The sequence below is a fragment of the Hibiscus syriacus genome, unplaced genomic scaffold (assembly GCF_006381635.1).
Source record: "Hibiscus syriacus cultivar Baekdansim isolate YM2019G1 unplaced genomic scaffold, ASM638163v2 tig00111151_pilon, whole genome shotgun sequence".
NCBI lineage: Eukaryota > Viridiplantae > Streptophyta > Magnoliopsida > Malvales > Malvaceae > Hibiscus > Hibiscus syriacus.
The window spans coordinates 440,323-460,589 of NW_024062999.1; the positions used below are offsets into that span (position 1 = coordinate 440,323).

Sequence of the window (20,267 nt, forward strand, 5' to 3'; positions counted from 1 at the left end):
ATCATCCTACACTTTATCCAGGATTCAGTGGCATGCAACCTCCTATGCATTCAATTTTCACAGGCTCAGCTAGAAAATCGAAGCCTTTGCTCCCACAATAGATATATCCATCTAGAGGTAGCACATCTTTAGCACCTTTTGTCCAGCCATCCAACAATCAAGAAAAAGCTTATTATTTGATTCCTCCATAACCATAACAACGCAATGGAGAAAATGTGTCTTGAATATAAGATGATATTTGCTTTTAGATTTTGGATTTTACTTTAAGTTTCTGAATATTATCTTTTGTTTTGTTGAACTGTAATGTTTCAATATTTTTATTTGCTCATCAATGAAAAAACAACAAGGTTAGTACACTTTTCCTCCCTTAGGATTTAAAGGGATTTAGAGGGATGTTTCAATATCTATATTCTAGATATAATATTAAATATTATAAATATCACGAAAGTCCGAAATGATACAGTGATCAGTTAAAAGTTTCAGCTGGGATGCTTTGCACCTTTGAAGCAGTTGCATACAGGGCCGGCCCTGAGCATAGGCGAGGAGTGCGACCGTCTAGGGTCCAGGTTTGTAGGGGCCCATTGTTGAAAGTATTTTTAAGTTTAATAATTAAAAAAATATTTTTAAAGATCATTTTTTTATTTGAAACACTCGGAAACATTATAAATGTCCTTAATTTTTATAGTAAATTGTGATATTTATAGTAAACTGTGATATTGATTACTTTTGTCTTACATTACACGTGTAATGTTCGGTGTTCGCACGCAGACACAATATAAGAGGTCCCACTTGTCTTCCTGTCATCACGTCCTGACCTAGGGTCCTTAAAATGTCAGGACCGGGCCTGGTCGCATAGAGCTTGAAAGGGCGGCCAACGACGTATATTATACACTAGATCTTCATTTTCCTTGACATGAAATGCTGCAAACTGGGTACTTTTTCCTCCACATAGTCTCCGAGATTTATATGCTTTAGAATCTGATCTGCACTGGCAAAAATGAGTTTTTGCAGGATGAAGTCCACCTATAACTGAAGCCAATAGTTTGGCTGGTACTTCCAAAATGTTTCTCCACCGATCTTATGAGAACTTGTGTCGTTCGATCACTCGGAATGCTCGACAAGCTGAAACAATCTTCGGGAATAATAATCTGACCAGGTGCGACAGGGTCCGGATTAGGTAAGTGCAGCAGCACGCCTCCGACTCGATTTAGAACCGCAGGATCTCTAGCAAACCATCCTACAAAAGAACTCATGTGAGGTGTACTTCTATAGTTTATCAGAATTGAAATCTCTCTCAACATTTCTGAGAAAGACAAGCTATAAAGACGTTTTGATCAGATACTTACCGACAGTATCAAAACTCTGGGACATCGGAATAACGCCGGAAGTACAAAAGGCATCATGTGAAGGCCTAAACCCGAGAATCCCACAATAAGATGCAGGAGCTCTCACACTTCCTCCAGTGTCAGTTCCTATGTTAGACACCAAAAATTACTTAAAAAACACAGCTCTGGAGAAAAATAAAGAAAACCAGTCCCTGTTTAAGAACACACACCTATGGAGAAGTCGACGAGCCCTGCGCCTACCACAACGGCAGAGCTACTGGAAGATCCTCCAGGTACTCTATCAGGTGCACATGGATTTGTGGGAGTGCCATAATGTACATTTTCCCCATTTATACTGAAAAAAAAGAAACAGTTACTCACACATATGGTGAAGACATGTAAAGAGATTTTAATGCTAACCTGTATGCCATTTCAACCATGACAGTCCTGCCAACACAAGTGGCACCACCCTTCAAGACATCGACAACAGCTGGTGCCGTCGATACGGCAGCCGAATGAGTCCTTTTCCAGTCAGGGTTCCAAAGCCAGTGACATATCCGTCCACATCAAACCTAATCCCAAGTTTTCAATTTCTAAAGTTACCCATAGAGTATAAAAAGGAAGTGAAAATGGGCATATAACCATTAAATAATATCTAAACAAGACGCATGCTTTGAATTATCAAGTAACCATTGCTATTTTTTTTTTCCAATAACCATAACGAGAGAAAGATTATAAAAAAGGATGGCTTACATTTCTTTAACAGCAAAAGTGAGTCCACCAAGGGGAAGTTGCTGAGAGGAAGAATTTGGATGGAGAATAAATTTCTCCATGAAGGCTCCATATTCCATGCTTGTTTCTCCACTTTCTGAATTGTTTCACAGTAGGATAAGTGAAAGTTTGGCCAAGGCAAGAACTGCCCTCAGTTTGAAGGTAAGTGGTAAACTAGGTTGCCTAGAAATAACCGTACCGGTGAATCAACGTAGTAGTATAGTTAATGGCTTAACGCTGCAATATATGACGCAGAACACATCTCAACTGCTACTCTGTATAATATATAGTTTAAGTTTGGACGCTGCTGTTAAGCTATTGGACACAAAACTTGTTCCTGCTATTTTGTTTTTCCTAGAGCCACTTTAGTATACAATACAACTAGCTGAAACACATTGAGAAAATCAATCACCATATAAACATTCTGGTATCTTCCCTAACAAATTGTAATGTGCCAGGTCCAAAATTGTGAGAGAACTATGAGCACAGAGTTCACGAGGAATATCACCTTGTTAATCATTTGAACGAAGACCGACAATCATGATTTTTGACAGCTTTTCGCCAATCCAGCTCGGTGAGTTACATTCAAATTTGTTTTCACTGAGGTCAAGAGCCGACAGCAACGAACAATTCTGCAGTGATGGTGGCAGAACTCCAAAAAGTTTGTTCTTGCGTAGGCGCAAAGAATGAACAAAGTTTAAAGAACCAAAGGAGCTAGCCAGCTAGGAAGGCTACCACTGAGATTATTGTTCTTCAAATTCATGGAAAATATGTTTGGCCAACTCGTCCAACAGTCAGGAATCTGTCCAGATAGATAATTTCAGCTAAATGAAGAGTTCCCAAGCTCTTTGGTTCCTCCATCTTGCAGCACAAGGGTGACATCGACCCTGAAAACGAATTGTTCGAAAGATCTAACGTTCCGACATTGGATAGCAAACAGGGTGATGAACCCCGGAGGAAACTAGAGCTCAGATCAATGGATGATGCATAACAAGCTGGAGGATTTGTATTGAGAATTTGAGCGACTTTCCCTTATATTTGATTGTGAGAAAGATTCACATAAAAGAAATGAGATGACAAGTTCCAAAACCAGTCAGGAATTGTATCAACGATCCCTGCATCGGATATATCCAGAAACAGAAAATCTTTCTGGAAACGTAGCCAATGGGGAAATCTCGGCCCTAAATTCCATGATGACAAAGCTATAGTCCCGAGTTGGAAAGGTTTCCAGGACTCACTTTCAAACTCAGTCCAGGATTTCCAGAAGCCTGAAGTATTTCAATCTCGTGACATTAGAGAAATGAACCTCAGTAACCACATCCTCTAACATATTTTCACCAATCCATAAGACTTCCAGTTCTCTAAGCTCCCGTGGAACCTATTTTCTTATAGGTCCACTTGTCTCAAGGATGCAAATGTTCTTAATGAGTCTGGAACTGGACCCGAAATGGAATTCTTCAAGACATAAAGATCGCGTAGATTTTTGAATTGATCAAGTTGATTGCTAAGATGACCGGAAAGTTCACAATTAGTCAGAAACCATGACTCAAGTCTACCAGACAGGCATCCTGACAGAGATTCTAAGACATCTGATATGTCTTGACTCAATCTGACACCAGACAGAGCAAGAGTTGTCAAGCTGCACAGGTTTCCCAACGATCTTAATGCTGCTCAATGGAGATTGTTGTGGTCAAAGGTGAGGCTTATGGCAGATGTCAAGTTTCCAACATCCTCCGAAATTGTTCATTGTAGGTTGTAATCAAGATTGAGGTATTGAAGACGGTTCAAACTGTACAACCAATAGGGTATCGATGAATTGAATCGGTTCCTCAAAAAGCTGAGATATGTAAGAGAGGTCATGTTTCTTAGACCGTCAGGGAGATGACCCTGGAAACTGTAATAACTAAGATAAATGAAACCTGGGAAGTAAGGGTAAAAATCCAGCTAAAAATAGAGTTACTAAATGTGTTGTAGGAAAGATCCAGGGTTCCTAGAGATGAAAAATTATCAATTGGATAGACTTATGACAATTAAAGAAGGGAGAGCATTCGTCACTTCGAACCAATCGGAGGCTTTGCTGAGAGTTATGCCACTCAAAGAAAGGAATTTCAGCTTTGTAAGATTGGTAAGCCATTGAAGATTCTCTGCATAGAGATAGTCAGATAAAATATCATGGAATCCATAATTAGAGAGGTTGAGATATCTGAGGTTGTGTAAAGAACCTAGGAATCCTGGAATCTGTCCTCCAAAATTGTTGCCACTCAGATCCAGGTACTGCAAATGTTTCAAATCAAGCAAAGAAACCAACTCACCATTAAATCGAGATTGTTCGAAAGTCTTTGCCTGGGGCAGCCGTATCATTGTTCGAATGGTGGAGATTTCCGAGACGAAGCTCAACGACACGCGCGGTTACATTGTCACGTACAAGTCCATTTCAGTCACAACAGTTCCAACTTTCTTTATATTCAAAGAAGAGTTTCTTGGAATCAGATTTCTTTAGATTTCAAAACTAGAAAACTCAAGTAAAACAACTCTAAGAAAACAAAAGTTCCAACTTTCCTGGAATCGTCCATGATCATGCAAAATGAAGCAAAAGAAGAGTTGGTGAATTTGTCTTGTTCATCTTGAAACTTATTTATATTCAAGTATCCTGCATTAGAGGTGCAGCATGGAAAGACTCTTTCTAGTTTTAATTTATTTATTATATCATGGTTCGAATGGTTCGACGAATGCATGAACAACGATTGAAGCAAAGTTGATACCTAAAAAAAAAAAAACGGCACATCAAGTATTTCATATCTTTAGAGCTGAAATTTTATTAAAATTAACTATAAAAAAATGATACCTAAAAAGACAAAGAATCTGATACATAAAACAACCTCGAAATCCTAATAATAATTACTTCTAATCCTAATAAAATCGCGAGCAGTGTCGGTGAATAAAATATCTATTTCGTGCAAAGATTATGCTACAAATTTCATCCACCGCCCGAAAAGCATCACAACAATATTTATCAATCTGTATGGAATCATTATATTTTGGTGTTGCATTCCAAATCTGTTCAAAACACCCGCTGTGATAACTCTCCATCGAACACCAACACCGCTTATCTCTTCTCACAATATAGGGGTAATATTTCGGAACTTCGCAAATGCTCAAAGGAGTCGACGGAATTGGACTAACCACAATTGTTGGTGGTGGTGCTTCAATGGATGGATTTGGTTTAACCATTGTTGGTGGATTTTGCGGTTGTGGGTTTGGTTTAATCACCGATGGTGATGGTGCTATGGACGGATTTGGTTTAACCATTGTTGGTGGATTTTGAGGCTGTGGGTTTGGTTTAATCACTGGTGGCGGTGGCGACGACACTGGTGGAGAAGGCGATGATGACGGTGACGATGGTGGTGGTGACAACAACGGTGATGATGGTGACAACGGCGACGGCGGTGGCGACAATGGTGGTGGCAATGGCGGCGACGACACTGGTGGCGAAGGCAATAACAGCGGTGATGATGGTGGTGGTGGCGACAACGGTGACGATGGTGACAATGGTGATGATGGTGACAACGGCGACGACGGTGGTGGTGGTGGCTGCAATGGGTTATTATAGGATGGTGGAGGCGATGATGGACAAACACAAAAACAATATGTAATACACATTGAATTTTGTTTGATTATTTGGTAAGAAGAGTGACAAGGTGATGAACAATAATTATAACAATAAGCATGAGCGGCACCAGCATCGCAATTTGATTGTGCATCCCCTAGATGTAATATGGATGTAAACAACACCAAAGCTAACAACTTAATAATTAAACCTCCCTCCATCTTTTCTTTTCACTTCTCACAATCTCTTCTATGCTATTTTAATTTAATTTTGTATACATAACTTCACATTTATATACCGAAAGTACAAGATGTATACTCTATCTAAAATGTTATCTTTTTTTATTTTTTAAATTGACTGTTATAAGTTAGGTTTAAGATAACAATTTGATTATCACTCATTTATTTTGAAATTTTCAATTAAATTTATCATTTCACTACCTATATAATTTTATGTATAACATTTTTAAATAAATATCAGTTCCTAGTTTAAGTATAATTATATTTATTTTTGTGTTTTAACAATTAAGTTTAAATATTTATTTTTAATGATAAGTATGTAGTGAAAGATCTTATGGGATAATTTTATGAAATTTCAAATTTGTTTAGTTATTTGAATAATTTTTAGATAATGTTTTTAAATGATAGTTAAATTTGTGTCAGATTTACTAAATTTTAATTTTTTATTAAAATATAATTTATTAAGATATTATTTAAATTATGATAATTTTTAAATATATTTAATATGACGACTAAGATATAATTTTAAGGAAATTTTTTTTAATAATAATTAAGAAAGATAATATAAATTCTTACGGTAAAATTTCAACCTTTGTATAATCTAATAAAACCTTAACTATCATTGTTTATGCATTGAAAATAATAAAATATTTTGAATTAATTTCATGTAAATATATTTTGGCACAAATTTCGTACTTCTTTCAATTTTGAATCTCTTTACCACCTTTACAATGGTTTTCAAATCTTGTTATTGAAAGTGGAGGAATCCACTTTTTTAAGGTTTTAAATTCGTTGCATGAAAATTGAAACCGCAAACAAACCCTGCAAATGCAATTGCTCGACTTATTTAACATTTTAAAGTTGGAATGGTGCGTGTATACAACATCAATTAACTCAGGTTTTCAATAAGATCAAGGTGATTGCTCATGTGACCGAAAGATCACAGTTAACCAGAAACAAGAACTCGAGTCTATCAGACAGGCATCCTGACTGAGATTCTACGACTTGTGAATTGTGATATTGTCTTGACTCAATTTGACACCATGATAGAACAAGATTTGCCATGCTGCAAAGGTTTCCCAAGGATCTTAAGGCTTCTCCTTCTAGATCGTTGTTGGCTAAGATGAGGCTTAATGCTTGTGTCAAGTTTCCGACTCCCTCTGAGATTGTAGCTCGCAAGTTAATGGACTCGAGATTGGGGTGCTGAAGATGGTTCAAACCATACAACTGACCGGGCATCGGTGAATTGAATCGTTTGCTTGCTAAGCTGAGATAGGTATGAAAGGTCATGTTGCTTAGACCATATGAAAGGTCATGTTGCTTAGACCATCAGAGCAGTAAGAGTAGAAAACCAGCTGAAAATGTTGTTACTAAATGTGTTATAGGAAAGTTCCAGAGTTCCCAAATATGAAAAATTAACATTTATAGTTCCCAAAGAAGAGGTTGATCAGTTATCTTCAGTTGAAATTGTATTGCCATCCAAAACATTAAGAGAGGCATGAGCAATCTTGGGCCAATCCTTGATGTTGGGACAGTAATAAAGGTCGAGATACCTTAAATGCTTCAAATTACCAATCCATTTCGGTAATACCTCGAATGTAGACCTCGAAAGATCGAGCATCCGCAACCGTTGGAAACTCTAGAGATATGTTTTGATAAAGGATTTGTCTGTAGGACCATTTCCAATATTTAGAGACCTAAGTGAACTCACATGCCCGAATTTATCAAGGAAATGGGAAGCATTTTCAACAGAAGTATCATGGTTAAGAAGCCATACGTGTAACTGGGGCAATATTTTGCTCAAAACAGTGTACTATACAACATTCATTCTTTGTAACAGATGATTCAATATCATGTAAAAGATCATGCATTTTGGATGTACCTAAAAACAACTGGTGATCATAATCTTGGAAAAGAGATCGGGACAGCAGGTCATTCAGATAACGTCTGCCGATATCATACGAATTCTCATTTGTTTTGGTGGATTCAAGAAGACCATGAACCAACCAAAATGTGATTAGCTCAAGTTCAGAGAAATCTAAATCCTTTGGGAAGATTGAGCAATAAGCAAAACATTGCTTCAGTTAAGGAGATAGTTGATCATAGCTTAGTTACAGAACAGAAAGGGTGTCATTATCTTTCTCTATTAATTCCCAAATTTCACTATTTTTAACAAGTTTCCACTACTACTAATGAGTGTTTAATTTCGTTATTCTTTAATTTTAATTACTCCTTGTTCGTCGATTTACGTTGTTAAGTCGGACATTTTCTTTTATTTTCTATGCAAGACATTGGATTCCAAAAACTATTCTAAAAATGACGAATTTTTGTAGTTTTTATTTTTCTGGAGTCAAGGCTGGACAAGTTGACATGACTTGGGGCATGAATCTGCTGACGTGGAGTCTAGTCAACACCTTTTAGAAGGTCCAGTCAACATTTTTGTGGAATCAAAAGACCCAGCCACAAATTCATACTTGAATTTAGGAATTATCTTTATTTTTGAGATTTTATTCAAACAATTAAGGGAATTAACTATTGTGATTTTTAGGAATTATCTTGAGCATTTTTAGGATTTTACCTTGGGGTAAGCTTCAAACATATCTTTCACATTCGGGTTTTTACTTATTCTTGTTTACTTTAGTTTTATAAAATTTCTTTCTTTTTACGTTTGTTCTTTATTTATTCTAAAAGCTTATTTATTTTAAAAATGCTAAGCATGATTTCTATCATGCTTAGCTATGTTTTCATAGCCAAAGGCTAAAGCGATCGTCTTGTAGCACATTTGACTTCCTGTGAACAAACTTAAAGGTGATCCGCTAAGCAAAACTGAGATCAGATTTGATTCTCAGTGAGATTGTAACACCTCAAATTTTGGTCTAGTAGTTTTGGGTTTACCTGAGAGGTAAGTGGACCCCGTAGATTTCATGGTTTAAGTTTTTAGGCTTAATTGAGTTTTGATTAGGGCCCAATTAGTCACAAAAGGGTTTTTTTTAAAAACAAGTCCAAATGGGAGGGAGCAAAAGAGGAATTGGAGCATTGTTGGAATTTGAAGCTAAAATTTGGGTTTTTATTTCATTTTGGACGTGGGTTCTCCCATTTCCTCTCCATCTTCTTCATTTCTCTTCTTTCTTCCTTCCCTCTCCAAGTCCATAGCAAGGTAAGATCTTGAGCTCTTTTATACTTCATTTTCGTCCTATTAAACCCCTCAGCAACCCCATTTTTGAAGATTCAAGCTTTGGGTTTTATTTTTGCAAGAAAAGATGAGTTTTCATCATCCAAACTTTAAGGAAAGGATTGCTAGCTAAAGGAGGTTCATTTCGGGTTTCTAAAATGAACGTAGTGTGTTTCTAATCTTTTGGAGTATTAAGTTTTCATAAATCACAAGAAATTGAAAAGATTTGTGTAGTTGAGTACTTAGGGTTTCACTTTTGATTCATGCTATAAATCACAAATTTGTTGTTTAGTAACTGTTTTATGACACCTTAAGACCCTAAATAACTACCTATAACATTGGTGCATGATTTAGAATCAAACTATTGCCTTTATGATGAATTTTAATTGTTTTTCGAGCCTAAATATCCATTCCAGGGTTTGAGTATCGATACTGGTGTCATAATTTCGCAAAAGAATGTATTTTTGGTATCGATACTGGTAATCATAATCTTGGAAAAGAGATCGGGACAACAGGTCATTCAGGTAACGTCTATCGATATCATAGGCATTCTAATTTGTTATGGTGGATTCAAGAAGACCATGAGCTAACCAAAATGTGATTAGATCAAGTTGAGAGAAATCTAAATCCTTTAGGAAGATTGAGCAATAAGCAAAACATTGCTTCAACTGAGGAGATAGTTGATCATAGCTTAGTTACATAACAGAAAGGGTGTATTATCTTTCTCCATTAATTCCCAAGTTTCACTATATTTGACAAGTTCCCACTCCTACTTATGAGTTTTTTTTGTTATTATTTTATTTTAATTACTCATTGTTCGTCGGTTATGTTTCTAAGTTGGACATTTTCTGTTATTTTCTATGCAGGACACTGGATTTCATAAATTAACTATTCTAAAAAGGGTGAATTTTTTAAGGTTTTATTTTTCTAGAGTCAAGGTTGGATCAATGGGCATGAATTGGGCAGGACTCCACTAACATGGTGTCTAGTCAACACCTTCTAGAAGGTCCAGTCAGCATTTTTGTGGAATCAAAAGACCCAGCCGCAAATTTAGACTTGAATTTAGGAATTATATTTATTTTTGAGATTTTATTCAAACAATTAAGAGAATTATCTTTTGTAATTTTTAGGTAATTATCTTTTGTAATTTTTAGGAATTATCTTGAGTATTTTTAGGGTTTTAAGAAGCTATAAATACACCTTGGGGGTAAGCTTCAAACATATCTTTCACCTTTGGGTTTTTACTTGTTCTTGTTTACTTTAGTTTATAATTTTTTTTCTTTTTCTTTCGTTTTTTATTTATTTTAAAAGCTTTCTTCATTTTAAAAATGCTAAGCATGATTTCTATCATGCTTAGCTAAGTTTTTCATAGCCAAAGGCTAAAGCGATGACTCAATTCTAATTGTGAGAATTGAAAAACACTCAATACCCTTCGGGTTACATTTTCAGTTTTCTAGAATCAAGGATCAGTAATCGACTGTCCTTTTATAATTAAAATACTTTCAAACAAAAACAACTCGTTGGTTTTTTAGTTGTTTAGACTAATAGTTGGGAGGAAGGATCGGCTTGTAGCACATTCGACTTCTTCTAAACACACTTAGCGGCGGTCTGCTAAGGGAAATTGAGATCGGATTTGATTCTTGGCGAGACTGTAACACCTCAAATTTCAGGCTAGTAGTTTTGGGTTTACTTGAGATGTAAGTGGACCCCGTAAATTTCATGGTTTAAGTTATTGGGCTTAATTGGGTCTGGATTACAACTTAATTGGGTCTGGATTAGGGCCCAATTAGTCACAAAAGGGGGATTTTTAAATAGGACTCCAAATGGGAGTAACCAAAAGAGCAATTAGACCATTGTTGGAATTTGAAGCTAAAATTTGGGGTTTTATTTCATTTTAGATGTGGGTTCTCCCATTTCCTCTCCATCTTCTTCATTTTTCTTCTTCATTTCTTCCCTATCCAAGTTCCATAGCAAGGTAAGATCTTGAGCTCTTTTATACTTCATTTTCGTCCTATTAAATCACCCATGAACCTCATTTTTGAAGATTCTAGCTTTGGGTTTTATTTTTGCAAGGAAATAGGAGTTTTCATCATGTAAGCCTTGATGAGAGGGATTGGTAGAAAAAGGAGGTTCATTTCAAGTTTCTAAAACCAAGGTAGTGTATTTCTAATCTTTTGGAGTATTAAGTTTTCATAAATCACAAGATATTGCTAAGATTTGTGTAGTTGAGTATTTAGGGTTTCACTTTTAATTCATGCTATAAATCACGAATTTGTTGTTTAGTAAGTGTTTTATGATACCTTAAGACCCTAAATAACTACCCATAACATTGGTGCATGATTTAGAATCAAACTATGGCCCTTAAGATGAATTTTGAGTGTTCCAAGCCTAAAATATCCATTTCAAGGTTCGAGTGTCGATACTGGATGAATCGGGGCAAAAATTAGGGATTTTAGGCTAGAGTATCGATACTGATCTCGCAACTGAATGCATTTTTTACTGATATTCATAGGAGTATCGATACTTGACCTTAAGGTATCAATACTACAAGTAGAGTATCGATACAACTCACTTTAGATGGTCAGTTTTGACCCATTTAATGTCTGTAAGAGCTAAGGACGATCTGTAATAGTAAGATTTAATCCGTGAGGGTCATAAACGACCAAGCATACCTAGAAACACTCGTAAGAGCATGTTACATCAAGTGTAACCATATTAAGTGTAATATGCTGAAGTATCTTCAATCGAGGATCTATACGGATAGTTGGGACCGAGGTTTGTTACAGGAGATACCCGATAAGAGGTACGATGTTTATGTCAGATTCAGTGATAGCGAAAAACATGAGCTTCGAGTATGTCGGTGAACCCAGGAAAAGTAAGCCGCCCTTTTCTGTTCAAGAGGTTCTGAAGGGAAGTACGATAAGATCGAATGGAGTACCACTATGCAGAAATGAACTCGAGCCAGAGATCGGGCTAGTCAGTCCCACAGTTAATAAGTAAGCATTCACATAACGTTCTAGGTGAGAAAAAGAGCGAGATAACAATTAATGTGACGTTGACTTCACTTTAGTAAGTCTAGCTACGTTAACTTATACCCAAGTTACCTTAGTTGCCCTAGTGGGGCATTGCAAGTGCGTGCGGCACTTTAGGAGCTAACTAAGGTGAAAGGCCTGAACATTCGTGAGGAGTGGGTTAGTGATATCATTGTTATGTGGCCTATATGCCTGATATGCATGGGTAGTTATGTCAGTTCAGTTCAGTTGGCCAAGAGAAGAAAAGTTCTTCAAATCTGAGATGTAAACTTGTGTTTAACTTAGCAGGGTTAACTCACTATTTATAGGGGATTTTCAAGAGAGATTTAATACAACTAATCAACACTAAATAGATAATAATACCTTGAAATATTCAAAAGTATATAATTATCTTTAATATTCAAAGTTAAAAAGATAACAAATACCTTCTTTTTTTGGTTGCCCTTATGATTCCCAAGGTTTACCTTGACTAATCCGGACCGACCCGGGTCACACACATGACTTTGGTGGGTGAGTCTCCCAACGAGGATTTTCTGCATACACAAGGACTCGAACTCGAGACTTGCTTAAGTGATATTAGTTGCTTACCTTACCATTTAAAATTGACATATTCAAAGAGTAATTATTCTACTAATATTCAAGTTAAATAATATTTAATTTACAATAGTCAAAGGAATATGAATTTAATATAAATATTAAATCATTCAATTAAATACACCATTTTTCCAACAATTCTCTTCCATTTCCCTGTGGAAATAATATTTTATGGGGCAATTTGCAGTCTATGTAATCCTAATTATTATTTTTTGATAGAAAGTTGTTAGTTTTATTAAAAATGGAAAATATCTAAAATTACAATGAATATTTACAAGCATAACCGTAAACTTAAATATAATTACGTTATTTTCCTATTACCATTGAGACAAAACTAGCCATCTAGATCACATAAGGACCAAAGAAGGAAAAGGTTAAAAAACCTAATAAAAAACTCGAATAAAATAAAGATACGAACAAATCTGACTACATCGGTAAATGAACCACAAAAGAGGATGAAGCTACTGAAAGACCACCGACAAATCACAAATCAGAGTCAAGCGACGTGAGAAAACTATCAACGAACACAAAACGTGTATCCAAATCAATCCGAGAGTCCAAAGTATGGGAGATCATCATGATAACAAATAAGTGACATCTTGATCAGTCGTGGTGATTTCAAATCCAACCTTAAGAAAAAAGATAAACAAAAACAACGGCAAAAAACCGTAAGCTACCAAAATGCAAAGAAAAACATGCCGCAAAGGCAGAGATAAACGTGTCATAAAGACAGAGAAAATGTCACAAAGACATAATTATTCTTTTAAAAAAAACTAAAAAAAAACAAAGAAAAAAAGATAACCAGCGGGTAGCAACCAACATTAAAATCGGTGTTGTCGTCGGTTAAACAAAATTAAAGAAAAAAAAAAGTTAGATTGATCAATAAAATTGACACAAATTGTAAAGAAGAAAAAAAGGGAAAAGAGAGGAGGAAGTAATCCTACTTAAGTTCTGATTCTTCGTAATTTTGATCAATAATATCAAATTTGGATTCCAAGAGTGAAAAAATATATGATTTTGAACTTGCAAGGAAGAAGATAATTAATAAATTATCCCTTCTCCATATAAGCTTGTCCCTGCTTAAAACATCAGATCAGAAAGGCAAAGCAAAACATATATTCTTGTATAGAGAGGTTGGAATCTAATCATTCGAGATTAGAAAATGTTCCCAAATACGATTAACCAAAAACTAAATTGAATACTTGCGGAAGATTACCAGGAACCTTATTCTCTCCCATTTTCTAGTGGAAATAATATTTTATGTGGCAATTTGCACTCTAGGAGATTTGAATTAAATTCTGATTCTCCATAATCTTGCAAGGAAGAGGATAACTAGGAGAAATTAATAAATATCCCTTCTCCATATAAGCTTGGCCCTACTTAAAACATCATATCAGATAGACAAAACAAAACATTATATTCATCTTTAGAGAGGTTGGGGTCTCCCCTGTCCTATACTTCCATATCTCCTCCTATGAGTACTCTCAATGTGGATAAAAGGTGCAGAAGGAAAAGGGGCAAAAAGAAAGAAGATTGGTCACCTAACGATCCACCCCTCGACCAACAGAAGACGATGTTAGAACGCTATGACCACAATCACGATGGTTGCCTCAGTAAGGAAGTGCTCAAGCAAGCCTCCAGCAGCCTTGGTTTACGTTTCCCAGCATGGAAAGCACTTGGAGCAGGACTTCATCACACTGATGCAAATAACGAAGGGCTTATAAGCAAGGAGGAGCTCGACACTATGGTTAAATATGCAACCGAACATAGCTATAACATTAAGGTGTACCTAGCTTAAGTGGAAGGGATGATTTCTTTTTCTCGTTTCTATTATGTGTATTACCAACTTATTGGTATAGTTTAAATTTACTCTGAGTACTTGAACTTTCAGTAATTCATATATGTGAAAGCCTCAAAGCTTCAAAATTTGGACTGAAACTTGTAGTACAAGCAAAATCCAGCCGAAAGAAGAAAAAAAAGCCACTTAAGGAATTACAATCCTGGAAGAAAAGAATTAATCATGAAATATGTCCCAGTCTTGAACGAATCTCCCTTTCCCCATCCTAGAAAAAGCAAGAATTCTCTTCAAAATTCGTTTTATATTTTAGCGTCATTTCCCTGCTTATACTGCTTCTGAAATACATTGAGCCGCAACAGAATACAAATTTAAGCATCGATTGCAGTTTGTTCAAGGAAGTTATAACTAAAAAATAGAATTTTTGACGAAAAAATTAATTTCATCGAAAGTTATAACTAAAATCAAAATTATAACTAAATATTTTATTAAAATAAATAGAATTTTTGACGAAAAAATTAATTTCATCGAAAGTTATAACTAAAATCAAAATTTTGTGACGAAATATTTTATTTTGATCGGTAAATTATAATGGATTTTAAAGTCTTTAAATTTTTTCCCTCGAAAATTTAATTTTTTTAATTGATATCTGATAAATGTCCCCATTAATGTACTACCTTTCTTGTAGGTAGTCTTTTATATTTGTGGATTTTACTTAACAAAATCCTTAAATCAATACAAGTTTTGAAAAGTTTTTTCCTTGCATGCGTATAAAATGGGGGTGGTGAGGGCCCTAAGTGTCGGGGTGAATTCAAACCTATGGATCTAATCTAGTTAGAAAATGAACTATCCCTTGGGAACAAAATTATGAGTCAAAAACTTTGAAATTTCAAAGAGCTGAACACATCAATTAGATTTTATATTAATGATAATTAAGGGATAACTTTGGTAGCAGTAAAAAGAATGATGAAATTCTGATGCGTTGCTGATCTTATTCGCCACCATATTTTCATCACTGCTTTGCTACTTGCTTTACTTTTATACTACTCAGCCGAGTGTAGAATATATTAAGCTTTGTCAAGTTGTTTTATATGTTCGGAGAATAGAGTTTTTATCCTCGTCCAAGACGTGACATTCCCTCTTATTTAGTTTCATGACGCCCTTGTTACGAATGTCCACCATGCTATGCCTACCCATCTACTAGGGTGCCCGGTGTGAAACCGAACAACGAATGATCACTGTGATATCACTTATACATGACCATTACTCTCCTCCTAAAAGACACGTCTAATAAAATATACAACGTCATGTAAATATGAGTTAAACACAAATATCAAACACCAATAATTTTAAGAACATTAAAGGTGGAAATAACGCAAGTTTTACTTATTTTGCAGATGTTGGAAACTCCAGAGCTACTGTATATCATGTACAGAATTGTTTGATTTGGCTTCTGTTCTATCTACTTGAAACCATTGAAAGAAATACAAAGATAGAATCCATTACTTGAGAAAATCATGAAAGAACTTTGAATATATAAATATATATACAGCTTTCTGTCAAAGGTGTATGATTAATCAGTTGCTTGCAGTGCTACTTGTTGTGTAATGGATCAGGGCAAGAGGGCACTTGTCTGTCAACTGTTGCAAAAACCTAACTGTCCCATTATCCACGTTCTCATACTTCCATCTCCTCTGAGCAGTCTCCGCTTGATCATCTTCAAGCTTCTCTCTTAGAAACTTTGCTCCCGAGACACCATTGTTGAGAGCTGAAATACTCAGAAACATCAACAGAAGATAGCCTATTAAAACACCCTTCGAGACCATTGTATGCTCTTTCACAACAAGCTGCTAAAAGTGGGAGATAAAAGACTACAAAGAAATCCACAAGAGAGAGATGGTAGAAATATTTATATAGGGATGCAAAATCAGGCTAAAAGGTGAAATTATTTTATGGTCGAATTCTTTTGCATTGACAAATGAGAGTGATGTATAATAGACCTTTGCTTCGGCAGTTTCCGTTGGAGGAGCCCACTGCAGTTTTCTTTATAATCTTGATTAACAAGTTGTCCCTATGTGTTAACAGTGTGTAAACGAAGTTTGACACGGAAGTTAACCAAGTTATTAGGGTGTGTAAAAATGAATTCAGTTTAAATGAATAAAGTTGTATTTATGTTCGTTTGTTCGTTTTTAGATTCAGTTTGTGTTTATTTAAAATTTTAGTATAATATCCGAATTTGTTTATTTATTTTTGAAGTTGTAACCTATGGATTTACCAATTTGTATATGGATTTTATCTTGGGAAGTTACCAAGTTATTAGGGTGTGTAAATGAATTGAACTTGAATGAATAAAGTTGTATTCATGTATATTTGTTTGTGTTTAAAGATCTTTATATTTGATTTGTGTTCGTTTGAATGTTTAGTATAGTATTCGTGTTCGTTGACTTATTTTTGTTTTGAGAAGTTAATGATCTTTTCCTAGTTAGGGGTACTCTTTCCTCCATATAGATTAAGATTAGGGAGGTTTTTAATGAGGCCCCTAACTTAGGTCTCGTTTTATTAATAAAATCCATTTTGCTGAGAAAAAAAAATTACTAATATAATTATATTGTAATTCTAGATTAAAAACTACTATTTATGAAATGGTTTAACTATTTACTTTCATGATTTATATATAACATACTCGATAGTATGTTCGTTTTGTCGATATATTTATATTAATTTTAAGAGTATGTGTCCATGTTGTTGGTGTGAAATCTTTCCTCATTGATATTGCATTTTGAACTTCGTTGTATTATGGTGAGCTTTACCCCTATTTTTCTTTGGTCTCTTAATTGTTAATTTATGACAACTTTGTTAGGTTAAAGTTTAAACTTGGGTTAATGACATAAAGGATGTACTTGAAATTAATTTTTTATTATGTAAGTACGTTATTATTTTGTGGAATATGCAACCTCTTATGTGTCCAACTTTCACAGGCTTAGCTAGTACTCCAATTCTGGAGTATGCATATGATCCATTTGGTAACCATCATAATTCCTATAAGTAGATATTGGTGGTCTTGAATTAAATGCATATATGACAGAAGATGATCAACCATCGATTGATTCGACGTAGATGTTGTACGATAGTCTCGTTACTTTTCGAAGCAAATTATAATGGACAACCAGGTCTTAAAACATTCTTTCAATTAAATATTATATATAATTATAATTATTACTTGTGAGTTCATTTTCAACTAAAAGTTTCTTTTTAGTTTCTACCCTCCGATGGATCATCCTACACTTTATCCAGGATTCAGTGGCATGCAACCTCCTATGCATTCAATTTCACAGGCTCAGCTAGAAAATCGAAGCCTTTGCTCCCACAATAGATATATCCATCTAGAGGTAGCACATCTTTAGCACCTTTTGTCCAGCCATCCAACAATCAAGAAAAAGCTTATTATTTGATTCCTCCATAACCATAACAACGCAATGGAGAAAATGTGTCTTGAATATAAGATATTTGCTTTTAGATTTTGGATTTTACTTTAAGTTTCTGAATATTATCTTTTGTTTTGTTGAACTGTAATGTTTCAATATTTTTATTTGCTCATCAATGAAAAAACAACAAGGTTAGTACACTTTTCCTCCCTTAGGATTTAAAGGGATTTAGAGGGATGTTTCAATATCTATATTCTAGATATAATATTAAATATTATAAATATCACGAAAGTCCGAAATGATACAGTGATCAGTTAAAGTTTCAGCTGGGATGCTTTGCACCTTTGAAGCAGTTGCATACAGGGCCGGCCCTGAGCATAGGCGAGGAGTGCGACCGTCTAGGGTCCAGGTTTGTAGGGGCCCATTGTTGAAAGTATTTTTAAGTTTAATAATTAAAAAATATTTTTAAAGATCATTTTTTTATTTGAAACACTCGGAAACATTATAAATGTCCTTAATTTTTATAGTAAATTGTGATATTTATAGTAAACTGTGATATTGATTACTTTTGTCTTACATTACACGTGTAATGTTCGGTGTTCGCACGCAGACACAATATAAGAGGTCCCACTTGTCTTCCTGTCATCACGTCCTGACCTAGGGTCCTTAAAATGTCAGGACCGGGCCTGGTCGCATAGAGCTTGAAAGGGCGGCCAACGACGTATATTATACACTAGATCTTCATTTTCCTTGACATGAAATGCTGCAAACTGGTACTTTTTCCTCCACATAGTCTCCGAGATTTATATGCTTTAGAATCTGATCTGCACTGGCAAAAATGAGTTTTTGCAGGATGAAGTCCACCTATAACTGAAGCCAATAGTTTGGCTGGTACTTCCAAAATGTTTCTCCACCGATCTTATGAGAACTTGTGTCGTTCGATCACTCGGAATGCTCGACAAGCTGAAACAATCTTCGGGAATAATAATCTGACCAGGTGCGACAGGGTCCGGATTAGGTAAGTGCAGCAGCACGCCTCCGACTCGATTTAGAACCGCAGGATCTCTAGCAAACCATCCTACAAAAACTCATGTGAGGTGTACTTCTATAGTTTATCAGAATTGAAATCTCTCTCAACATTTCTGAGAAAGACAAGCTATAAAGACGTTTGATCAGATACTTACCGACAGTATCAAAACTCTGGGACATCGGAATAACGCCGGAAGTACAAAAGGCATCATGTGAAGGCCTAAACCCGAGAATCCCACAATAAGATGCAGGAGCTCTCACACTTCCTCCAGTGTCAGTTCCTATGTTAGACACCAAAAATTACTTAAAAAACACAGCTCTGGAGAAAAATAAAGAAAACCAGTCCCTGTTTAAGAACACACCTATGGAAGTCGACGAGCCCTGCGCCTACCACAACGGCAGAGCTACTGGAAGATCCTCCAGGTACTCTATCAGGTGCACATGGATTTGGGGAGTGCCATAATGTACATTTTCCCCATTTATACTGAAAAAAAGAAACAGTTACTCACACATATGGTGAAGACATGTAAAGAGATTTTAATGCTAACCTGTATGCCATTTCAACCATGACAGTCCTGCCAACACAAGTGGCACCACCCTTCAAGACATCGACAACAGCTGGTGCCGTCGATACGGCAGCCGAATGAGTCCTTTTCCAGTCAGGGTTCCAAAGCCAGTGACATATCCGTCCACATCAAACCTAATCCCAAGTTTTCAATTTCTAAAGTTACCCATAGAGTATAAAAGGAAGTGAAATGGGCATATAACCATTAATAATATCTAAACAAGACGCATGCTTTGAATTATCAAGTAACCATTGCTATTTTTTTTTTCCAATAACCATAACGAGAGAAAGATTATAAAAAAGGATGGCTTACATTTCTTTAACAGCAAAAGTGAGTCCACCAAGGGGAAGTTGCTGAGAGGAAGAATTTGGATGGAGAATAAATTTCTCCATGAAGGCTCCATATTCCATGCTTGTTTCTCCACTTTCTGAATTGTTTCACAGTAGGATAAGTGAAAGTTTGGCCAAGGCAAGAACTGCCCTCAGTTTGAAGGTAAGTGGTAAACTAGGTTGCCTAGAAATAACCGTACCGGTGAATCAACGTAGTAGTATAGTTAATGGCTTAACGCTGCAATATATGACGCAGAACACATCTCAACTGCTACTCTGTATAATATATAGTTTAAGTTTGGACGCTGCTGTTAAGCTATTGGACACAAAACTTGTTCCTGCTATTTTGTTTTTCCTAGAGCCACTTTAGTATACAATACAAC

The 20,267-nt window shown here is 35.6% G+C and overlaps 1 pseudogene; it reads right to left on the reverse strand.

Moving 5' to 3' along the window:
• Positions 1-885: 885 nt before the first annotated feature.
• On the reverse strand, positions 886-20,039 carry LOC120154769 (annotated as a pseudogene).
• Between the last annotated feature and the right edge of the window lie 228 nt (positions 20,040-20,267).